Source organism: Numida meleagris, chromosome 4, assembly GCF_002078875.1.
Source record: "Numida meleagris isolate 19003 breed g44 Domestic line chromosome 4, NumMel1.0, whole genome shotgun sequence".
In the NCBI taxonomy this organism is placed as follows: Eukaryota; Metazoa; Chordata; class Aves; order Galliformes; family Numididae; genus Numida; species Numida meleagris.
Window position 1 is genome coordinate 35,884,585 of NC_034412.1, and position 23,731 is coordinate 35,908,315.

The 23,731-nt window shown below is 37.9% G+C and overlaps 2 long non-coding RNA genes across 3 annotated transcripts in view; one reads left to right on the plus strand and one right to left on the minus strand.

Annotated features, from left to right (window-relative positions):
* LOC110398096 lies at positions 7–1,783 on the minus strand. The gene is made up of 3 exons (XR_002438198.1): positions 1,717–1,783; positions 738–812; positions 7–413 (listed from the first exon to the last, which is right to left on the minus strand). It is a non-coding gene; the product is annotated as an uncharacterized LOC110398096 (long non-coding RNA).
* Positions 3,963–23,731, plus strand: part of LOC110398094 — a 39,513-nt gene continuing 19,744 nt past the window's right edge. The window contains exon 1 of one of the 2 annotated variants that reach the window (XR_002438193.1): positions 3,963–4,036. This is a non-coding gene — a long non-coding RNA (uncharacterized LOC110398094). Of the gene's footprint in view, positions 4,037–21,954; positions 22,016–23,731 lie in introns of those variants that run through there. The other variant, XR_002438195.1, reaches the window with a different exon arrangement.

A 23,731-nucleotide genomic window follows, 5' to 3' on the forward strand; every position in this document is an offset into this window, starting at 1 on the left:
GGGGGCGGTGGCAGCGAGGGTTGCACTGCTGGGCTCCTCCACGGGGCGGCTCTGGGGAGCCACGCTACGCTGAGGAGAGCGGCGCTCCCCTGCAAGGTACGCAGTGGTACGGACCAGCGCTGCTCCCCCGCGGCGTTGCCCGCCTCAACTCCCCTCACTGCTGAAGGCGCCCGGCGGACGCTGTCTGCACTAAGATCCCGGCGTGATGATTCCCGTTGATGCAGCCCCACGCCCCGAGGCCCCGTGTGTGACTTGGGTTTCCTCCTAGTTTAGCGAAATCCTTCTCTTTCGGCTGTGACGCCTTTTGAAGCAGTTCCCACGCTTCTGTCAGGACCCGCTTCCCTTCAAAAGGTCGTAGGATGCAACAGGGAATGTTTTAAAGAGATTTTACTGGCAGGTAATTTTTTCTTCCTCTGGGTTAACAGCCCAGGATAACAGGTGCAGGCCAGGAATTGTTGTTGAACAGGGAGGAGGGAAACAGACATTTAGGTGACATCAAGGAAACAAATGGAAAAGACCAAATAAATACTGAAAGCTGTGTGGCATCAATACTAATGATAGTGATGAAGTCCGATGATTAAGGATACCATAAAAATACAAATGTGGTCTGGTTATAAGAAAAACTTACTTGGTTGCTTCTTGGCTTGGCAGTCCGTTATGAGGTTTATTTTTCCTCATCTGAAATGAGGACTTTCAGGTGAAACAGGATACAAGGCTACATAAATCATCAGGCTTACCTGGTAAGGTGCAAATCAGTATCACTTTGTGTGTTAAAGAAGTTGGCAGATGAGCAGTGCTTTGAAGACAGGGGGCTAAAAAAAAAAAAAAAAACAGCTCAGGGTAAGCTGGCTGTCACTGCCTGCACTTAGGTTCCTGAAATCCCAGCTCAGTTCCTATTGAAGCTGGTAGTGCCTCCGTTCATTTGCTTTTGTGTTGGCATGCAGATTCCTACAGAATGATAGTGGAACACAGTGAGAGCAACGCTCTGGCTGAGAGCTAATCCGCTTTTGCACCAAGCCCTGCAATGTTTTGCTGTGGGATAAGGTCTCCAGGCTGTACTGTTGTGCACTTACCACACAAACAGCAACATAGCAGAGGATGGAAAGAAAAATATGAAGAGATGACAGGTTTTGTGTCTGGTGTAGTGCCAAGCCAGATCCTTGTCAGCCTTCTGCCTCAGAGAACAGAAGCGCGAAACTAGAATTATCCCAAACCCACTGTGCCAAACATGAACAGCCTCCTCTAGGTTTTACTTAAAACCTTTGGTGGTACTATTGTTTCCCATGAGATATGCACATTAACAGGTTGCCCAGCAAGGTTGTTTCCCCTCCCTGGAAACATTCAAGGCCAAGCTAGATGCAGGCTTTGAGCAACTGGGTCTAGTGGCAGGTATTCCTGCTTACAGCAGGGGAGCTAGAACTAGGCGATCTTAAAGGTTACTTCCACAACAAACTATTCTATGAATCTGATAAGTTAGGATTAGGTGGAGACTTTTGTGAATGTTTTATATAGTTTCTTCCTCAAGGTATGTTCATGCTCCTACCTACATAACAGTTAAGTCCATGTAGAAACTCTGAAAAACAATATATATAAAATAATTTTTAAAAAAGTAGTAGCAATTGGAAAGACCAACACAATGGAAAATGCATTACAAAGGAAGTGGAAGGACTAGCACAATAACAAGGTACTACAAAGGAAAGGAAGTAGATTGCTCACCCATATCAGAGGAGTATGGGCTCATAGAGAAAAACTTCCCCCAAAGAAGGATCTCTAGAAATAGGTCTCTCCCCAGTGGCAGTCAGCCCTTAAATGAGGCCTAAGAGCCTGGCTCTGCCCCTTCTGGTCACACGGATGAATTGCCTTCACCTGTGCTCCCAGGGCTGACTGAGTTTTTCCTGCAGGTGCTCAATCAGTGGTTCAGGCCATGACTCGGCAGTTCCCATACAATAGTGGAGGCTGTTACCTGCCTACTATTACTAGTAAAAGAAAAAAGAAGTACTTCTGTTGACACCAGAGGTAGCGTAAATAGCTCAGTCTGATATTTAGTTGTCAACAGGAAGATCAGGCTTAAATGTAAAAGGCTCAGAGTATCTTCAACACAAACCATTTTCTTTATGGATCTCTGTGCGTAGACAAACTTCTTGGTTATTCTGCTGATGAAGAATAGGCCCTGATTTCATGTTTGTCTTGCAGAATAGCAATGTAATAATAGCTGTTAAAGCATGTAGCAATGGTTGGATTACTCCTGCATGCTGTTTATAGCTGATTGCATCTTTGTGCTTTATGCACAAGTGAAAGATCATATGGTCCAAGCCTTACATTCCATCTATTAAATCTCAGGGGGCTACAGAAATGCAGTCTAATTGAGTCCGAAACTGTTCTTCAAAAATATAGTAATCCTATAACATTTTATCTTCTCCGTAGTTTTGGTCAAGGCTAGATACCAGGCGTGTTGTTATTTTGACTGCTTTGATTTCATACCATATCACATTCAAGGTGCTTAGCATTTTGTGTTAGTGGTACCTAAAAACCAGCGGACTGATGGCACAGTCAATAACTTAATATCTTAGCACAGGAGATAAAGTAACAGAATGATTGGTTTGCGTTTGTGAAATCAATTCCTGTGAGAGCAATTAATTAGCGCTCTCTTGCATAGAAGGATAAAAGGGCTACGTGTAACTTGTGGTCACACTTTTTTAACTCACTACCAGAATTATTTTTGATGCTGCTGAAGTGAGTGCATTCTGAGATTCTGGCTAGAATATCTCACAGCAGTCTCTAACTTGGAGCAGAACTTTTTCCTTCTTTTGATTTTTTAGACAAATGGTTACTACTCAATATGAAAGAAAGTGCATGGTGGTAAAAGCTGTTACTCCTAGCCTTGAGGAACTCTTCTTCCTGAAATTGTCTTTAAGATATTAATCTGAGGTCACTGGTTTGTTTAGTCAAGAAATACTGGGCGCTGAGGCAATAAAAGCCATGTAAGGTTTTGGGAGTCACAAACAGATGCATTCTGAGTGTAGCTCATCTTGGGGCAGCAGAAGTACCAAATCCTGTTTTTTCGCTGTTTTGTGTCACTTTTGTGCCTTTATGTTATTCCTACCCCCTTCCCGCCATGACAGTAGCACAAGCTTCCTGCTGAGTTCCCTTGTTTTAGATACCACACACACTGCTCTGCTGCCCTTCCTTGACGTGCCCTGTTATATGCTCATCTGTGATCCCAAGGTGCCAGCAGGTGTCATGTGGGATTCTGGAAAATGTTCTGTGTTTGTGCTGATGGGCTTGGCATGTGCTCATCATCCAGCCAAAAGATCAAACAGGAGAGAGAGCTCCATTTTTGAAGGGGATGGTAATTTGGGTCTTTCTCCTTGGCTCAGCTATTGCTTTTACAGGACACTGAAAGAATCTCTTTTTTTCTTTTCTTTTTCTCCTTTTTTTTTTTTTTTTCCCAGTGGGAGCAGCAAATTATGGTAAAAGTGGTCATCTTAAAGATAAATGAAGGTTTTGCAAAAAAGGAGAACAAACAAAATGTTTTCTGTAACTCAGAATGAGTAAACAGAAATGTATATATGTTAGAGGAGTGATTTAGTTTAAATATTAAAATAATTCAAATCAGTGCATAGGAAAATTTGCTTTTAATGATTGCTTTAAATCTTGAGTCACGGTTGTATTTTTTTCTTGAAGATTGATTTTTTCACTGGTTGGAAACCACTAAAATGTGCTTTTTATGTTCTCTATACAGAATTTAGTGTTTCTCTTTGCTAAGAAAGAGGACATGCTATATCTATGTACATCGAGACATATCAGACTTTAAAAATTAAAAATCCATATTGTATGGGAACTGCTGAGTCACTGCCTGAACCACTGATTGAGCACCTGGAGGAAAGACCCAGTCAGCCCCGGGAGCACAAGTGAAGGCAATTCCCCTGTGTGACCAGAAGCCAGGTTCCACCCCTCTTCGGCCTCATTTAAGGGCTGACTGCCTTGCTTCCTTGGTAGGAGTTTTTCCTTGGGAGCCTGAGATCTTCTGATCTGGGTGAGCAATCTATTTCCCTTCCCTTATTGCACCTTGTTGTTGTGCTGGTCCTTCTACCTATTTGTAATGCCTTTTCCATCGTGTTGGTCCTTCTGATTGCTACAATTGCATTACTAATAAAGCTCTAGTGCTAAATAAAAATCATGAAATCGTACATGAAGGTATGAACTTTAAATGAGGTAACCTCGATGCATAAGAACTCTTTTTCTCCAGCTAAAGTTCTGTGGTGCCTTTCTGTTTCTTCTCAAGAGAAAGAGAATGTGTGCGGCAGTTAGCTGTAGTGGTTTTCTTTGTGGTTAAAAGGTGTGATAGTATGGTGTAGTACAGGTGATTAGCCTTTAGATGGCATTAGCTCCTTGAACATTTTAGCTTTCTCTGTTCTAACATGTTCTAGTGAGAGATAATGGAAAAGAAACATAGCAATAAGTCCTGAACCAATGTTCTGTAGAAGGAACGCAGTCAGAGTGCTCAAAGCATGCTAGCCTCAGTACATCCCCGTTCTCCCCCTTCTCTCCTAACTCCCCCCCCCCCAAAAAAAAAAATATATATATTGACTGAAATCATGGAGAATGCAGCCCAGCTCCTGAAGCTAGGGCTAAGAAATGTCGAATTCTGAGCTTGGTTTGTCCCTAGGCTTGTACTGAAACAGCTCTGAGGTGCAAATAAACAGCAGGGGCTTCTCAGGTTGTTTTTCCTATCTATTCTACTTTTGCTAGCTGTGTGCAGGCACAGAAATACTCAGTTATCTTGGCTTGGTGCCATGAGTGGGTCTTTTGTATGCTGAAGTTGTACATTAGCGGCTCCCTGTGCTGTGGTTAACTCTAGTTCTACTGTTAATGTGTGAAGTGACAGTATTGCAGTAAGGAGTGGTTTTTAAGATTCTGAGAAGAAGCGTAATCTGTAAGCACAATTTTTGTTGAAAATGCCATGTCTTTCTAGGGTGGTTTTCTGTTTGCTTTTGTTTTGGTGCTGGTGGTGGCTTTTGAACTACTGCAAGTAATATTATCCAAAACAGTGTATTTTCTATGTACTGTGCTGCGTTTCAGTAGGCTACAGGGCTTCTGCGTATTTTTAAGTACAAAATTCATGTGTATTCTGTGACAAAGATAGTATTATTTTAGCTGATGATGACACTGGAGCATTTAAACCGTGCATAGTTCCACTCTATAATATTTTCAATGATATGCTGAATTAACTGATGCACTAATTGAAAAGGAAAATAATCAAGAATGGCTGCCTTATTTAGCAATGTGCAGTTCCTCAACTGCAGACCCTTTATGGCTCTTTCATCTCTGTGTCGAAGCTCAAAACTCTTCTAGCAAGTGCTGCTAGATCTGTTTTGTAGATGAGGAAATTGGAACATCAAAACTTCATGAAATGCATGTTATCCTCCAGGAAGTACCTGACATAGTTGAAAAAGGAACTTGGGTGGATTACTGATCTCTCTTCTTGTGCCTTAATTGCTAGATTTGTTTTGCATTTACTGTACTTCTTTATATATATGGTAATAGTGTTGCTATTTGCCTTAAGTCTGAGCTAGTGTTTGGATTAGAACAATGGAGTACCTTCAAATGTACAGTGCTTTAGAGTAAGTGCAGATATTGACAAAACTCAGAAAATATTCAATGCTGGCAGGGCTCATTTTCTTGACTTCATGTCTCCTTTTGTATGCATGAAGTTAGTCTCTGCTTCATAGGATACTACTCCATAGATTTGTGATGCTTTGTTGTATTTGTGTGTGTGTTTCTGAAATTGCTGTGGTTGTGTCTGTTTGTGAAGTCTGAATTTTGTCTTCTAGTTTCAAAAAGAGCCTTTAATAATCAAGTAGCTATCAGAGTGTATTTCGTGCTGGTATCTAGCTCAACGTTGCATTTGAGTAGGCTTTCATTGCAGCTGCTTCCCAGTTTGACTTAACGAGGCTTCTAAAGGAATGTCTTGTTCTTGTGCCATATTTGTCATGCTCTTTTTTGTAATTTATTTGCTTTGGAGAACTGAACTGGGCTTAAGCATCTGTTCTTCAATAAGGTTTTGTGTGTGTGTTTTGACCCTGTGTTACAGCTGGTTTCATTACAGAACACAACAGTTAAGTGATTAGCCCAAGGTGACTCAGTGAATCACTCGGCATTCCCAAAAGTTGAACTCTTTTGGCCCCTTGTCTTTTAAGATAGGCTAGCTTCTAAATCATATTGGCTCCCAAATTGAACAGAACTTGAGAACTTGAACTTGCTTTTCATACTGTCTCATTGCCTATCTTACGTGGGAAAATGTCTGAAACTCCTGCTGAGGAATCTAACAAATTTCTTTGAATAAAGTGAAATAAAGTTTTCTGCATGAAATAGGTTATCTGTTGCCATTATTCCACAGAGAATACAGATAAATAAGGTTAAGCACATGTTTTACTGCAACGAAGCAGGAGTGTGCAGCATCTGTAAGGTGAGGTTGAATGAGATCTGCCCAGCAGGAAACAGATAACTGTTTAATAAATAAATTACTAATAATACAAATCTGCTATAGCCTGTACTAGAAGAAAGGGGAAAATTATCCTAGAAAAGTATCTTTTTTTTCCGTAGTGAATTTAAAAACAAACATTTCTAGTTACTCAGATCTTTTTCTCTTATTAAAAATATGCCCTATATTAAAAGGATGTTTTCTGTGTACCCATTTTCTCTATTCCTTCTTTTTGCTCTAGCTGAAATAGTATTATGGTGAACGTAACAATTTGAGGCAGTGAGTGAGGAAAGCATTATGAGGATAATCTCGTATTAGACTGATATAGTGGGAAAAATTGCTGTCCTTCAAAGCACAGATGTTATCTGAGGAAAGATTTGTTTCTTCAGTACTTCTCTGTATTCATCAATGTGTTATCTGGTTTAATAATTTTTTTAAACTTCCCTCTCATCTCACATTTTCCTGTCCATCCCTGTTTCATTTTACTCTTATGAAAACAAATGGAGTCAAAATATGAAATTAAGTTGAATAAAAAGAAATTAAAAGTTATTTGTCTTTTAACTTACACAGATTTTTCTGTTTCCCTTTTGGGAGAAGGAGAAGACTTGTAATAGCAAAATATTACTCAAAACAGTTTTTGTATGACATTAATTTTTGTGCACCATTAGTTTGACAGAAGATATGCACCTGTAGTGGAAATGCTAAGTCATGGCTTGAAGCAGTGATTGCCCACCTGGTGGGAAGGCAGGGCCAACCCAGGGAAGCTCAGGTGCATGCAGAGAACCTGTGTGACTGGAAGGGGTGGAGCCAGGCTCCACCCTTTCCCAGACCTCATGTAAGGGTTGGCAGTGAAGGCAAGGGGTTCTTGCTGGAGATCCTTACATGCCTGAGGCCTTCTGAAGGTAAGCAGCTTTTTTTTCCTTTGTTCCTATGCCCACAGCTGTTGTGTTTGAGCATATCCTCACTTGCTGCAGCCTTGGACCTTGCTGCTCTGCTGTCACTGCTGTGCTTTCCATTGTGTTATAGTGCCTTATGTCAAAAAATGATCTTATGCCTTTGTATATTTTTTAAAAATATGCATTTTAGTTCATGTAACAACTTTATAAACAAAATGCTTGTCTTTTAGTTATGCCTTTTGCAATATAATATTGGTGGTTGATGTAAAGGTACTTCATCCACATAAAATTATTTTTAACATTATTAACACAGAAAATAGCTTAAGTAAACATCTCTCTAAATATAAATCCTTCCTAAATTGCCACTAAGACCAAATTAAAGATGTATGTGCTTAGCTAAAAAGTAATCTGAACGAACTTCTGAAAGTGAAAACACTCTTGAACTGTGGGGAAATCAGTATTTGAATATTATAGTCTTGCACTAACTGAAGCGGATTGATACAGTTGTTGTATAATCAGCTATTCCAGGATGACAGTTCTTGCTTGATTAGGCTCTTCCATAACAAAGAATGGTTTTATTCCAAATTAGTCTTTTTACAAAGTAGAATTAATCATCAGTGTTTGGATTATTGTATGATAAAATGCAACACTTATCGGAAAAGAGTTGATTAAGCCAAATAGCTGCTTTATGACAAGTATTCTGGTTAGCTTGCCTGTGGTAGCTAGAGTCAGATGCTCACATCTTGAAGATTTTCAAACAAAGAGAAATCAAGTCAATTTTGACTAAAACAATTACCTGGTTCCTTGTTTCTCTTCTAATTCATGAAGATGTATAAGTGTGATACTTAGACAAATCAATATTTGGAGGATCATTCTTTAAAACAAAACTTTGTTTCAAGTGGAGGTTGTTTGATATCTTTTTTAAGTGAATTTTGCATTCAGTTCTCTTTAACATTATCATACTAAGCCTGGCAACAAACTCAGCTGTTGTGTTTGGCTGACATCATTGGCTTTTGCTCTGAGCTTAGGCCACTAGAATTCTTAATATTCCCCAAGGGCTTTCCATTGGTTGTTACTGATTCAGGGCTCTTCCTGCTGTGATAGCAGATGGTCGTCTTATCCAGATGTAAACCCAGTGATCAAGCAGCAGAGTGGTACTGGGATAGACAATGTCTTCTACTAGATCAATCACTTTCTGTTGAATTACTCAACTTTCTTCCAGTGGCAGTGTAACTGAGACAGTCTGTTCTTGCCCAAGAGTATTTCTTTATCTTTGTCTATATTTTAAGCTTTTTCAGCTTGTGCAGGCTATCTATGCCTATTATTTTTCTGACATCATACATTTTGCTGTCAGTAATCCAGCAACACACAAATAATTTGTTTTTTATGTCTGTAATTTATGCTTCAGAGTTGAGTAAATTGCTGCACTTCAGACCCAATCCTAAGTCCAGTGAAGTCATTGGAAAAATTCCTGTTGACTTCACTAGGCTTTAGATCAGGCCTGTAAGTAGTAGTTGCCTGCCACTGAATCAGAAAGTATAAAAGACAAACAAAGCAGAACATTTTTTACTGCTCTTAGTCAGCCATGTTATCAAAAAAACAGTGAACAAGATGCAGGAAACAGTTTAAATTATTATGGTAATCAATTGCTAATGTTAAATAATGCTTTATTTGAAGACATGGTATGAAAATAAAAAGCCTACTTAAGCTCCACCATTTTAAATGATGTGAGAAGAGGCTTCTTTTGTTTATTTCTGAATTTTTCTTATATTTTAATTGGCTAGCTAGTGAATTCTACATCACAGAATCACAATGTCAGGGATTGGAAGGGACCTTGAATGATCATCTAATTGAATCCCTCTGCTGGAGCAGGAATTCCTTGATTAGGTCACTCAGGAATGCATCCAGGCAGGTTTTGAATGTCTACAGAGAAGGAGACCCCACAACCTCCCTGGGCAGCCTGTTCCAGTGCTCTGTTACTCTTACTGTGAAGTAGTTTTTTCTCATTTATGTAGAACCTCCTGTGTTCCAGCTTGCAACTGTTGACCCTTGTCCTATCATTGGATGTCACTGAGAAGAGCCTGGCTCCATCCTCCTGACACTCATCCTTTAAGTATTTATCTACATGGAGGAGAGTAGACTGATAGGTAACCTCTAAGCTAAAGAGACCCAGCTCCCTCAGCCTTTCCCCATAAGGGGGATGCTCCACTCCCTTAATCATCTTTGTGGCTCTGCACTGGACTCTCTCAAGCAGTTCCCTGTACTTCTTGAACTGAGGGGCCCCGAGCTGTACACAATGCTCTAGATGTGGTCTCACCAGGGCAGAGCAGAGGAGGAGAACCTCTCTTTACCTATGAGCCTCACCCCTTCTAATACACCCCAGGGTGCCATTGGCTTTCTTGGCCCCAAGGGCGCAGTGCTGGTTCATGGTCATCCTGCTGTCTGCCAGGGCAGCCACTCAGGTCCCTTTCCCCTACTGCTCTCCTGCAGGTCAGTCCCCAATCTGTACTGGTACCTGGGGTTGTTCTTGCCCTGATGCAAGATTCTGCACTTGCTAACATGATTCTAACTCATATGAACATAAGTGTCTTGGAAAAACCATGTGTACTCTGTTATTTTCAAAAATCCCATTAGCCATCTTATAGAGAACAGGGTGATACCAGTGAACAAAATGTGCGAATCACTTGATGTTAGGTGCAGTTTGCTAATGGCAAAACTAAGATTTAAGAAGGGAAGGAAAATAAACAGTAGGTATTTCTCCTCTCTAGCACCTAGGTAGTGCAGTGAGACTAGGAGTATTTTTCTTCTCCTAGTAATGCTAGAAATTGAACTTCCTTAAAAGAACTGAACTTGGAATGTTTAAAATAAAAAGCCCACCACACTATGATTCTTCCCTAGGGGTGCAGCAGCCCTTGTAAGTAAACAAGCTGTAGCACTATGCTATGAGTGCAGGTGGCTAATTAGTGTTCAGCACTGTCTTTAATCCCAGGGGAGGGAAGGAAACCTTTTAAATCTCTGTCAAAAATGGAGTTAGTCAGGCTGCAAAGGAAGACATGACAAGCTGAGTGTGTAGAACTTGTGTGAACAGTTAATTCAATTAAGTCTCTAATGTGAATAAATTTGGTATTCTGTTGCACTTGTATATTTCTGAGCTAGGACTCCAGTAAACTTTTTAGTACTTTTATTGGTATTCCACTTGTGAAATGTATGTAGCTTCCGCGTCTGGAAAGTGGTAGATAAAACTACTGCTCATTTACTAAATGAAAAACAGAGTTTTGGGGTTCCAGAGAAGAATTTGGCCAAGTTTGAAGAATCTGGATTCTCACAATTCTTAACAGGTCGTATAAGATCAAATTAACAGATTCATTTAGGTATTTAATTTTTTTTCCCTCACTATGGCATCATTAAGAATCTGGTCCTTAGTTTTGCAGGTCTTGGTTCTATGGATGCTTCTCTCTCAGCATGTCCTCAAGAATGGGGGGGAAGGAGAGAGGAGGAGTAATTAAAATGGATCAGGTTTCTGATCTCATCTCCACAAACAATTGTATTAGAACAAATAAGAGTCTCAATGCAGATGTGGAAATAATCCTTCATGAAGGAAGGGGGCTGGAAGCTCTTAGCTAGTGTTGTTGGCATGAGAGGTGTTCTTAAACCTCAGAGCCTCGTTTCCTCAGGCCTCATCTACACTACTAAGTTTTCTATGAAAAGTTGCCTTGTGTTCCCACAAAAGTTTGTAAGCTGACAAAATGTACTCCTTCTTTCGAAATACACTGTCTTCCCATTACAGCACCAGCCCTTTGATGCCAACCATGCTGCTAATGACGTAACAGCACAGGCACCTAGAAGCTTCTGCCCTCACTCATAGCAAACCCATGTATTTTATCGATGAAATTTCATGCAGGGACAGACACACAGGCCTGTCAAAGGCACTCATCTGGCTATGTGCTCTGGTGACACAGCAAGGTCAGATATGAGCTGGTACAAGTGGTAGTAACAAGGCCTTCTGCTGTAGAAAAATGTTTCCCGCATGTGCAAAGTGATGAGACAGATACTTTTCCACCTCGTGTGGGTCTTTTGATAGAGAGGGAGACATTCTGATATTGGACTTCATATGAGCACTTTGCCTGTATGGATAATACTTACTCCAAAAACTACTTTCAATCAGTTTATGAAAGTGCTAAATTACAGGCTTCAACTTGGAAACTGTTGATTAAAGTAACGCTATTACTATGAAGGACTGAGTTCAACCTTTATAAACTATGTAGCTTTGTTCACATAACAAAAATGAATGTTTTAAAATGATTAAGGATAGTTTTACTGTTTTACCGTAAAAATATTTTTAGTAAAATCTCAGTTTGATTACAGCAGTAGGTAAAGGAGAGCATCATTTACTCTAACGTTTAAGAAAATGAGGATTTTGGTATTTCCAGACTTACTTTAAAATTTATTAATGATCTGAAGAATGTCTATGACAGGAATAGGACTGCTGTGTACATGTTGAAACTGGTACATTTTCCCTATATTAGTTCAGATCTAAAAATGTGATGTTCGATTTACTCATAAGCATGCCAAATCATTACAACACCCTTATTTATTGGAAACTTTAATAACTAAGCCATGTCTATAGTCTGGCCAAAGTTTTACAAGCTGTTGATAATCCATCTTGTTCTGATGGTAGGTTCTGAGAACATTGAAAGTATGTTGTTTGATTTGGAAAAATAAGACTTAAGTACCCATGCTATCAAAATTGTGAATGCCACAGTCTCTACATTCAGACGGCTTCTGCTGTTGCTTTGCATTGTTCCTCCCTTTATGCAGTAGTATCAGTAAACACTGTTAATTGTGATAAATTCCTTCCTAATCATAATAAATGTGGTACTCACCGCATACTTGAATGTAGCAATATAAACTACTATTACCAAAAGCACAGGAAAAGCCAAGAAATCTTTTCCTATTTCTTCACTGTCTCCATCATCATGGAAGTATGCTACTGCTGCAATCTGAACCCAAATTTCCCTGAGTTTGTTAATCCTATCAATTTTCTTTTCAATTTAATATTAAGACCTCTTTTACACTAATTAAATTGATCATATCATTCAACTGCAAACCTTCATTACATAGATTCAAAAGATCACTTTTTAAAAGCAGTTACCTAAAAATTAAATTGCTAGTGTGGGATGTAATACTATGGAATAGCTGTTCTGTATGAAGAAAGCAGGTATACTGAACAAATAATTCAATTCAACACTGTAGCCTTAATTCTTTTTTTTATCAAAGGAAACTTTAAAAGCTCATATACTTCCAGATAACACTTCTATCTAGACGCTATAGAAGTTGAGCATCATTCAACTTCAAATTGAGAAATGCTTTTCCTGACAGCTGTAGTGAGAATAATGTACAGGAAAAGGTGATGTAATGATCATATCACTTACATTATTCTCTCCCTAATGAATAATCTACACTAAGGATGAGCTCACTTACTATTATTGGAATCACATCTGTAAGCCGCAGTGCACAGCTCAATCTGCCAGGGTTTTGGTGCTATATAATCTACTTGTAGCTAGCACTTTTCATTAGAATTGCAAAGCTATTCTATTTACTACATATGGAGTAAATTTTCCTCATGAGGAATAAAATAGACTATAAAACAAAGTAAGCTCACTAAGCTTTTATTTGCAGCATTTAAAATTCGGATTCACACCCTTCCTAAGCACAACCATATCTTTTTGAAAACCAATCCTGGCTATTATTAGCGTAGAACATCTAAAATGTGATGATGTTTTCTGTTCTCATTTAAGCCAGAGCTCACATGACTGACATAGTAGTCTAAGTTTAATTTCAAACTAAGGATAGAAAATCCTCTCTATTTCTATTTGTAGTTTCGGTGTAGACAGTCAGCATGCTCCATGCTGAAACTGTGTAACTTACATGCTTTCTGTAAATGATGAATCATATTCTTATTTAAACCTGGTAAAGTGAGTAAGGCTAGGAGTCAGTTTTGAATTCAAGACACAACATAATTAGAGCCGCTGACTAATGTAATTCAGTATTATAAATGTCTTGGACGCACATTTTTATTAATGTTAATGAAGCAAGAAGGGACAGATAAGGATACATTGTATGTAGAAAGTCTAAAAGAAACGATATCTCCATTAGAATAAGCACATTACCTTGTGCCCTTCAATTTCCGTGTGCCTAAACAAAAAATTGGACTACTGGAAATAATACCAGGCTCTGATTCAGGAAGGAGTTGAGAATATACTTAAAATTACATATGTTTCTATGTCTTTAGTGAGTGGAAAACATTGAGATGAACACAATGTACAAGATTCTCTTTTTGTGGTAGTAGCTTGTATTTGTGACAGCAATAATCTTATAGGTAAATGTAAGCTTCTCAATAAAGCAGAAATACAGTTTGCTCACTTCAGTTATGTGTCTCCATATTGATTAAACTACTTTTGAGAAATCAACTTTTAAGAAAATGTTTAAATTAAAAAGATCTCTTAAATAGAGATTAAGAATCACGATGATTGCAAGGAGATTCTTGAAAAGCATTCCTCATCCAAATATAGTCCTAACACTCAAATCTTCCCCCTTAGCTAAACAACTAGTTATGAAAAATCTAAAGCTACGCATGTATCTATTTACCCCATTTAAACAGTATTTATACAGTTCAGGGTTTAAAAACTTCAAGATTTAACGGATCATTAGGAAGAAAATATATTCCTTAAAATTCATCAGTGTTTATGCATGTTAAAGGAAGCCATGTGATGCCTCTTCCCTTAAACTCTTTCCGCCTTTTTTCCTTTCTGCTTCTCATTAATTCTATGTATATTGAACTTGGATAGGTTAGGTTGAGAAGCTCTAACTCTGCTGCCTAGGCATTACACATTGTAGCCTACTATTATCTCTGTTTTGTTTCAGCTTTAGTTTAGGTTTCTTTAGGTAGCCAGTAAGTTAAACTGACTAAAGGTTTCTCGTGGATCCCTGCAGATTTCTTGCCCTTAAATTTACCTTTTTTCTGACTAGTAGAGAGCTCCTTGCCACTACCTCATCTAACGTTGCTTTTATTTCCTTGTTCAGAATGCTATGATTTGTAGAAGAAAGAAATTAATAAAAGCAAGCAAAAGCAAATGGGTTATCATGTGAATCATGTAGAAAATTAAACTTCTGAATACCTTGGGTTCGACCTCCATTTTTCCTGCCTACCATGACAAAAGAATAAGAAAACTTGGTTATAGATGTAGGATAATTGATGATTTTATCTGCTTGCATTTTATTAGCCCACTTGGGTTCCCCTACGTTTATTTTCTGTATCTCTTATAATAATTGAGCTCTCTCCTAGTTTATTTCTGCCAACCTTCTATCATTTTGGATCTCTGTGTCCTATGGCAGTTAGTCTTTGAAGTGGGTGAGCTGCTGGAGTAATCTGCAGTCTAGGTATGCTGGTCTGTGTAAAGTGCTTTCCAGATCACTTTAGCTGTAAGCAGGAGTGCCTTTGTGAAATTTACACTAAGGTCTGCACCTGTCTCAGGATGTGCCCAACTGGGTTTGGTAAAGAAAGGTTGCCAGATTACAATAGCCTGAGATACCATACCTTCTTGAAGACTGCATGCATCTATCCTTGTGATTATTTGCAGTAATTAGCATTACTAACAATTGATGTTAGTGGAAATGTGTTGTGTAGAGATTTTGACTTCCTCATTAAGATTTGTACTGGGCTTGTTGCAGTCCAGTGAAATTTTGTCTTCCTACCTTACCAGTAACTGATCATCTTCCTTCAGTGTTAAAAAAAAAAAAACACTTTAATTTCGAGGATGTTAATTTTTATGTTAATTTTATTCTCAGTTTACCAACTGGGTCTGCAGTGCATGTCTGGATACATTTCCTGAACATTTTTGCTGTTCTATCAGTTTTTTCTCCTAGCTGTGTATCACATTCATCCCTTTGAGAGGCATCAGCATTGTTTCCCTGCTCCATTTCAGGACCTGAATAATTTCAGAAAATTAAGGCACTGTGTCATCTAAGGGTTGAAATAAGACATTAAGTCCCTCATTGTTATTTTAATCGTTGAATTATTCAGCTCACTCTCAACCTTCATACAAATATACCACATTCTATAAAATTTGTTTGTTGATATTTTTGGTGGATAAATGTCAACCAGCTTAAATAAACAATTCAATTCTGGAGTATGAGACAGAAAACATTTTTGATTCCTTGTATTAATTTCACTTGCCCAAGTATTTTTTTGAGTGTGTCTAGTCTTTGCCTGTGTAGCCATATTTCTGTAAACCCTAGAGCAGATCAGTTTTGTTCTCTACTGTGTGACGCTAAATGAAGCATCAGCCTCTAAATGAAGGAGCCAAAGAGCAACTTTCCTCTCTCTTGGACTGCAAAATATTTAAGAGTAGGTGTGTGTACGTAGTTTCTGAATACAAAATATGAAGCTTATTTCTTCAGGGTATTTTTAGTTAGAAGATTTAATTAGTTTCTGAAGTAAACCTAAATGGTATAGTTTGGAACTCACCCTCTTGTATGATTTAATCGCTTTCTTGTTTCATGTGTGTTTGACATGACAAAAGAGTTAGACACTTCTGCGTTCATGTTTCAGTGCAGATATATACTGATTTATTCTGTATGCTATGTATGAATTCTCTTTACAGTTACTGTTAAAATTCAGCTACTCCTGTGTTTTATCATGGTGACTGGATGTCAGTGTAGAGCAAAACAATGTGACAATTACAGAAGGAAGATTGGGCTTATTGGTGGAATAGAGTCATTCAGAACAGTATTGCTCTATTCATCTTTCATTAAATCATATGTACTGGCATTTTGTTTTTAGATCTTATTCTTGGAACCAGGTTGTTATTACAAAATTCAAGTTTTAATTTAACTGGTTAGTTTCTTCCTAATTATTAAATTTCTCATTATATCTGCTTTCAAGATAAACTAAAACTAATACAAGTTAAATCCAGGTCTAGTATTCTGGGAGTCATGTCTCTAGTAACTCAGCAGTATTTACTGTAAGAAACTTGCAACTCATAAATGAGAGAGACACATCTTTCTCAGCAACCTTTGAGGCACCTACAAATTATTGCAAATCATGCAATTGTTTATTTTGACCAGAGGAAAAAAAGTTCTCAACCTGACCTCACTCACAGAAATATACGAGAAGATAATTTCAGGAAGCTAAATAGCATACACCTAATGAAAACGATAATGAAAAAAACACAACAAAACAACCCACAATCCACTATGTAGAATAGCAGAAGCCAAGAAACTATCACACTTTTCATTTCAAGATTTAAAAAAGTGTAATTATGCAAAAGCAGATTTCATTTCTAAATAAAATACCTGATTTGCACTGCTGGCTTCACACACAAAACCTTGTAAACCAACATTATTTTCAGGTTTCTTTTCAAGTGCTTTGAGATGCACTATCTCTGATAAATGACTAAGATGTGCGAGTTCGAGAGTAATCCTGTACGTTTAGCTTAATGTGTAAGATTGTATTGGATTTTTGTACTGGATTTTTTAATGTCACTAAAGGTAAATGTCTACCTGCCAACTCTGAGACAATTCCAGTTTGTTCTCAAGATACAGCTGAGAATTAACTGTGTGATATATGACTAAACCTTATATACCAAAAATAAAAATATTTATTCAGATTACTGTTAAATTTTCCTCTCACAAAAAAGTGATTTAGTGTGTTTCTGTAGTTACTTTATATATTTTGATTAATGGAAACTTAAATAGTCAGATTTTGGTTACATTTTTAATTTCACATTCCATTTGTTATAATTCCTCACTTCTGACTGAGAAAGGATTTTTTGAAGCCTTTTCCAGTCTTCACTGATAGGGTAGCACTAAAATCTCTGTGGCTGCTTACTCATTTCTCTAGCTGAAGAAGCTTAGTGCCTAATCCTAGAGAATGAATAAATCACATGAAACTGGCTGCTAAGGAACTTCTGGACAACTTAGGAAATGCTGCCAGCCTTTCCCTCTGCCCATGAGTTCCTTGCAAGTTCTGCTCTAGTGGCCTTCCTCAAGATTCTCAGCAGATGTGATCAGCTGGGTTTTGCGCTCATGGAGGAGGTGACACAGAGGCTATTCATCCCACTGCAGAGCACAGGGACAAATCTAACTCCCCAGGTGGAATCTTCAGCCTGCTCATCTGGTAGCCATTCAGATGTTGTGAACCCAGCTGGTGTTTGAAACTACTTCCTTCTTGTTTCACTGTACTCCATTGTTATGATGAGGCATCATAAAATGGTGTGAAGCCTAAAGCTTGTTTGGTGCTGTGGCAGTAGCAGCAAACAGTTTTATGAACTTTCTCCTGCTTTCTCAGGAGTTTGAATGATGCTTGAATGTGAAGCTGTCCATTTTCATCAGAAGTTCAGTTAAATGTATACAGGGATAGATGTAAGTATTTGCAGGATAATTTATTTTTAAAACATCTAGGAAAGTAACTGGCTAATCATTTATCACTTTGGTTACCATCATTTCCATTGAAGCTTATATTGAAAGACATCCACATTATAGTTCTGTCTTGGTGTTTGATGGAACCTTTATATGATAACATGGATAGAAAAAATATTTTTGTCACTGGGCAAAGCTTCCTTTAATTACTTCATATTTCCACTTTCATTTTAAAATCAGTACTTTTTTACAGAATACAAATGTAAAAAAAAAAAGTAAATGGGAGGAACTTTGATCTCTGAAGATCTTCCAGATACTTTTTCTTACTGTAACTTCTTAAGTATGTTACATTATTTAAAACTTAGGCTTGGTTAATGCCAATTTCCCACAAATTCTAGTCAATCAGAGTGCTGTAGAAAATAGGTGTAATTAGGATAACAGAAAAGAAGTATGATACCATCAGAAGATATGAGTCACATTTGCTACCCTAAAGTCTAAACTGACCTAGCACATGCCATTGTACTCTCAAGCATCTTAGTTTGGTGATCAGTTTTAAAATGCACCTCTTGGTACATCTGGAGTGTACACAAATATTAGGCCAGCTGAAGTTGGTTTTGAAACTAGAAGGTAAGATTTCTGACTAAAAAAAATTGACTAAAGAGTAATTAGATTGCCAATGATAAAACAGAGACATGGAATAGAATAATACAATAGTCCTATGTGTAGCTTGAGACACAAATGTGTTCTTTAGTAAGTTGAAGAGAGCCAGAAATGAGTTTATCAATTCAAAATTTATCTGCTTGGGGTCTTCCATTCTTCCATCTATCTTGCATCACAGGAAAATCTTCAGAGATATAAGTCCATTATGAGACCCATAGATAATAGTAGTCTTCCTACAAAAAAATAGCCTCATTCTACCTGTGTAAATGTTAGTAAAAGTCCTGACAGGTATAGCTTGAAATCAGAACTGTTGCTACCAACTTTCTTCAGGTAAACACGGAACTTTAATTTCACTTCCTGAATACAGGTTTCACAAGTGTTCTTTTCACCATGAGGCAAATCTAAGGCTAGAAGCAACCTGTTATCAAATACAACTGAGATCTATTTCAATGTGATAGAAATCCACTAGAATATGTACAGGGTTTGCACCAAATTTCACGTTAAAGCTCTTAGGATGGTATTCTAATATAGTCTGCCTCAATTTTGATGTAAAATCTCATTAGTTCAACCCTATCCTAAGCTGTGTACATCTTCACATGGTGCCTCATAATGTATAAGTCATATGAAATGATGTTGTATACTTTAGGGGACAATCGCCAGGAATTAGAATTTGTTAGCTCCATAAAGAGCAGCACTCTGAACTGCTGAACAACTTCAGTAAAGCTAAACGCTGTTACACTTCACCACTGCTGGTGAACTTAATAACAGACCAGAATCTTCAAGTGGGGTGCCAGGATCAGTTACACTAACATAAGCTCGGTGCCAAGAAGAGAGATCCTACTCTGTCCCAAGCTGTGCAATTCCACAGCATCCCTGTAGCATGATGCTGAGATGTGAGCAGCCAGGAAATATGCCAGATGACAAGACTGATCTGGCTAAACACAGCCTCGCCAGAAAAAAATAATCCATCTCAGAAAAGTGGGGTGGGGTAGAACTCTATCTTTAAGAATTTAGATCATTTTAGCACAGTGATGATCCTCTAAGTTGGACCTTCTATGTTTAATGGATGATTACATCCTGTCTGCTTTTTCAAAAGATCTGGATATTAAACAAGGGTGCTGTCTAATTATTGTGGGAATACAAGGGCAGCTGCATTTTTTTTAAGCTAGTTGTGCTAGAATTTTGCAAGAAGGAGACTCTCATGTTAAAGAGGATTTAAGATTTTAATCAGATGGTCAAAGCTAATGAATTTTTTTTGGCCACTAAAGTCTCCTGAGTGGAACAGTAAGCAGTAGCATGTGAGTAGATTCTTATCTGGAGAATGTTGCTGCTGTAGTTTTTTTAATACAAAAGCTACCAGCTAGAGAGCTTTTTAACTGTAAATATGAGAGCATTATGCAGGGGCCTATGAAAGTATAATTCCCAGGACAAGTATTTCATTTGAACTAATGCAAAAAATAATTTGCTATATTAGGTCATAAATGAAGATGAACACGTAGTCTCTTGTCTCCAGCTATTCCCATCACCAGAGTATGAGATCCTTTGGCAGAGACTGATGCAAAGAATAATCTCTCCTCAAAAAAGCTCAGGGTAGTGATAGTGGGAATCTTATGAGCCAGCAGTGGGAATAGACTCATCAGTATTTGTGTGGGCACGCACAGTGTCTGTCTGAGCTAAGTTTGGCTGAAGCCACTGCTATGACTCATTCATAAATTTAAACAAAATGTGTTGTGGAAGATTAAACAGAGACTGAATAAGGAGTTCACAGCCTTCACTGTGTATTTAAGATTCTGTTCATTTTACTACAAATTCATGAAGTGAACAAAACAAGGGAGCATCTAGCAAGCAGTGAAGACAACTGTTTTCAATGTTTTAGGTTCTTCCTCATTCTCTCTACTTCTCTCTGCTGTGGCAATTTGAAAATATCTGTAACAATTGCTTCAAAATGTACTTTAAATGTTTTCTCACTTAAAAAAAACTATCCAAGTTTCAGTGCAGCTAGCTGAGCTGTGTTGCTGTAATAGAGATCCAAATTTAAGACAAGTTGTTTTGAATGCTTATTAACAAATACTCTTGAATGTGCATGTCTTATGTCATGTTCCTTATTGACTGAGAAAAGCAAAGATTTGAAGAAGGATACCTTCAGATTTCTTTGTAGAAAGACAAAGTAAGATGGGGGACATTTCTGCTACAATTATATAGAATAAAGAGGTAGAAAACGATAACATGTAATATCTGTGTTATTCTACCAGAATTTACTGGTAGTTTGTAAAGGGCATATAAACACAGGGTTTGATTGTTCACCAAACTCTATTCTGGTTTTTTTACATCTCTGATATTCGAGTCCTGAATATTCATTTTTCAGAAGCAGAGGTTTCCTATATAAAAATTATAAACTCAGTAGTTTAAGATATTATGAAAAGGATAATGGCTACTTTAGTTTTTACGTGACTGTCATGTTAACTTCGTAGATAAATGGTGGATAGGTTTATCAGCATCCCCTCTGGAAATAACAAATACAGGAGATTGTTCCATGATCTTGTAAATTATATTATGTGCTAGTTAGCAGAGATGTGACATTAGCAATGTACTGCAGCATATAATTCAATCCAGTTTCATTTTTTCTCATCTTTGTGCGCCACTCGTAAAATCCAGATGTATTGCCAAGGCCTTTTTCCAGCAGCAACACGAGATGAACAAGAGCCTCATTCCTTGACAGACTCCTCAGGCAGCTGTGTGGGTGGCTTTGGAGTTTCTTTGTGATCTTTCATGTGGTTGAGTTGCTGATGGGCTGTTTTGTCTGCTCTGCCCTCCTGGGTATCACTTGTCTTTGATTTTGAGGAATTTACACATCTTTATCCATCTGAGAATACATTTCTGCGTAAAACTCTTCTGAATTATGCAAACTGTAGTTCTTCATTAGAAAAAAAAAAAATGTATCTTACAAGTCTGGACTGCAGTTAGACTGCATAAAACCTCACAATGTGAAATTCAGCATTTGATTGTAGGTACTTACTCATTTGTTTAGGACAAAGTGCATTCTTAAAAAGCACAACCTGATTATGAAATACCAATAGAGGGGAAAAAAGTAGAAATCAAACATTTTTCTGCAAAATGTCAAGCTAAATTTTGTGTGCATTGTATTCAAACAAGTCTTACGTAGCAGGACCTTCTACCATTAGGTTACCACCTGATAACCTATCACCTCTTGTTACTTAAGCTGCCAACGCTGTTTTTTCCCTTAGGGTGGATGTTTGTCAAAGAGAAGCTTTATTGCAGTAGGGCTCCTGCCATAATATGTTTACTTCATAGCAAGAATAAATAAGACCTCATGGCATCTGCAGATAAATACAGAGAACACAAACAGTGATGACAAAAGGAGAATATGACATTTACATTAGTGCAGCTAATTAGTATGATAAAATTAAAGACAGTTTGGATAAACTGCAGCATATACAGTAATTTTTTTTTTTACTCTGAGTTACTTTAATTCCAGTAATCTTCTAAGGGAAATGGAAGAAGCATCCAGACTGAACAAAGCATATTGCTGAAATAGGTAGGATGACTTTTATAAATCTTTTTACCACTGCATAATTTCTGGGCTATGTTCTAAGTCCTTATCCCCTGAGGGATACAAGTAGTTCCCTGACAATATGAAAGGTAGCGCTGATCTTGTGAATATGTTTATATCTCTCTGATAGCCTTACTCTCTCCTACCAGCAAAACTTTGTTTTGGTACCATGATCCCATAAAGTGATTTATATTACAAGTATAATTTTCTTACATAGTGTTTTAAGACAAATTCATAGTAAATTCAAACTACTAAAGAACTAATGTTGTGAATGTCTAACACAGCTCTTCATAATTACAATATTCTCATTCAGTCCATTCACTGATTATGTCAACTGGGATTCGTTGAAAGGGTTGCAATGAGGAGATAGGTTGTGGGGGTGCTTTGGTATGCCAGTGAAACCAAGGCTCATCCCTTTCCATCTCTTCTGACCCAATTCCTATTATTGAAACATTTGTCTGATTAAGGTGAGTACAGATGAGTGTTGACTAATGTAAGTCCGAGGTAACACTGATCTGTTGAAAGGGGACAATGATAAGACAAGACATGTACCCATTTCTCTTTTTCTCCATGTGGATAGTTTAAGATCCTCACTGATGGTCAGTGAATGGCACTCATTTCAGAAAAGGCTTATGTTCTGCCTGCATCTAAAGAAAAAAGGGGATCAGTATGAGCCTGCATATCTTTAACGTTATTTACTCATGGGTAGATTACTGGGATATGCCAAACAGAAGCTTACTCCATATATCAGCACAGCAAAGAGGAACTGGTGTTGAATTAAAGGTATGGCAATCATCGAGTACTATTTCTCCTCTGGCTTTCAGCAAGTAGCCAGGCAGGGGGGGAAAATAAAGCAAACCTTAGTTCTGCTTTTTGACCAAATAGATTAACCATAACTGTTGGGCCGAGTGAAGCCCATTTATTATGATTTGCTGATTGGTAGGCATGGTCCCTTTTCCTTTAATGGAGCAATGAAGAGAACAAGGAATAAAACTGTGTTCCAGAATGGAGTGAAAATGCCTCTGACAAAATAAACCAGTTTCTACTCTGCCCACTGACCTTGCTAAAGGAAGGAACTCTGAGACACTCACTAGGTCTAAAAAAAAGGTTAGGCATAGATGCTTATAGCAGGGGCAGCTGCTGCTCTGCCAGAAAATGAAAAGGAGTCAGTAGAAGTGTTATACTATAATAGTTTGGTCTGTATTGGTGATATCTTCACCATTTAAGAGAGATACTGTGAATAAAACAGTATTTTTCAGTAACGGTGCATGTGCGATTGGATTTAAATCTGTCAAATCTGTGGCTGTACGTGATGTTCAGACATGCAGCCTGAGTCTACATTTTTCAGTCTTGTTTATGTGGGTTTTAGGCAGATATTGTAAATTTTATTAAAATACTAAAGACAGACAAATTTCTTCTGGTAGTTTCAAGTTTGTTGTTTAACATTATCTATATAGACACTGAAACTGATATGACTCAGCAAAGATCCTGAAGTGACTTGAAATAACTTTCTGCTGCTGTTTGCCCACTTCTTGGCATGCAGCATCAGCCACACATCTTATGAGCTTCCCAGAAATCTGTGAAATGTTGAGCTCTGATGCTTCCCCTCAGCCACAAAGAGACATGAGTACTTTAACCATTAGTCCCCTTTAGCACAGCCAAATAAATACACTCTAGTGAGTGTAACAGGAAACTTACAAT